This window comes from Wasmannia auropunctata, unplaced genomic scaffold (genome assembly GCF_000956235.1).
Source record: "Wasmannia auropunctata unplaced genomic scaffold, wasmannia.A_1.0 LD333866.1, whole genome shotgun sequence".
Lineage (NCBI taxonomy): Eukaryota > Metazoa > Arthropoda > Insecta > Hymenoptera > Formicidae > Wasmannia > Wasmannia auropunctata.
Window position 1 is genome coordinate 9,409 of NW_012029024.1, and position 1,767 is coordinate 11,175.

Below are 1,767 nucleotides of genomic sequence, written 5' to 3' on the forward strand. Positions count from 1 at the left end.
GAAGCCAATCAGAACTCGTGTTGGTAGTCAATAGTTTTTACTTTTTGCTTTTCTTGCTACTAGTGCGAGTTTCTGATTGGTTTCTGCTTTTCTGTTTTCTGCTTTTCTGTCAAGGTATGAATTTGCCCTAAAGGTATCTTTTTATGCTGACACTCAACACTCATTTTTAGCGTCAAAACTGATCACATGATCAAAATTGTGAAATACCAAGTATCAATTTTGATCATATGATCTGTTTTGACGCTAACAATGAGCGTCGAGCGTTAGTATGAAAAGGCACCTTAAGTCGTAAAAAATTGACCAGTCAGTCCCGAAACACAAGTGTTGTAAGCCTAAGCTGTAAGGAATGGACCAATCGCCATTGAATTTGAAGAGAATAATGGATTATGATTGGTCAATTTCTTACTTAAGGCTTATTACATCTATTGTGTTTCGGGACTCACAGTTGAATATGAGGGGCTTTCTACAATAAGCCGTTAGTCACTACTCATATTGTACTAATTAAGAATTGACCAATCATAGTCGAATATTTTTCTTACATTCAATTGTAATTGGTCAATTTTTACGATTTGCGGCTTACGATCTGACATACGCTCCTGAGAAGAATAATGGACTGTGATTGGTCAATTTTTTACGGCTTACGACTTACCACTCTCATTGTAGATGGACCTTAATTCCCGAAACACAACATGTGTTGTAAGTCTTAAGCCGTAAGAAATTGACCAATCATAATCTATTATTCTCTTCAAATTTAACTATGATTGGTCAATTTCTTACAACTTAAGGTTTACAACATCTATTGTGTTTCAGGTTTTTGGGAAAGCCTTAAACACAATGAAAAGAAATAAGGAACAGGCAATAGAGAATAATAGCGTTTTCGATTTGTTGACTCGATCTGACTTTTAAGTCAAAATGGTTTGTTTTTTTAGCGTTTTTTGCACACTTTAACTATTTTTTTATAGCTAAAAAAACAGACCATCGACTCGGAATCGGATTGAGTCAACAAATTGAAAACGCTATAAGAATTTCAACCTATCGGAAACTATGGATAGAGAGGATCCTGAGAGCGGTCATGTCCACGATTTAGCTGCGATAGCAATTGAGCTGGTTTCAGCGCCTCTGGAAAGTGGACATTGAACTACCAATTAGGGGTGAGTTCCATTTAACGCTTGCAACGCTCTTGAAATTATTTTATCTTCGTTGTTTATCAAACATTAAACAAGGACAAGTAATGTTTGCGAGCGTTGCGAGCGGTTAAATGGAACACAGCCTAGAGAGACCAATGAGAAGCACGCGTTGGACGGAAAGCGTGCTTCTTATTGGTCTCTCTAGTTGGTAGTTCAATGTCCACTTTCCAGAGGCGTTGAAACCAGCTCAATCGCCATCGCAGCTAAATCGCGGGCATGACCGCTCTCAGGAATACACGGTTTCTGATTGAAATTCTTATTCTGTTGCAATTTTTGTTTTGGGATTTAATGAAATGCAAGACGATAGGAACACAGTATAACCAGTAGGTCCACTCAGCGAAAAACTGAGTCTTCGCGCAGGTATTGCCGCGCAACTTTTGTTTTGGGTTGGATCCAATAAAATGCAAGACGATAGGAACGTACATACATATATATGTGCAGACAAAATATAAGCAATTACATCAGAAATTTTCTTTAGTGATCACTCCTACGAATAATTGTTACTAATAAAACATTTTATTCGATTTACACATTGAATTTATTGATTTACTGTATCGAATCCAGATCGGAAGAGCACACG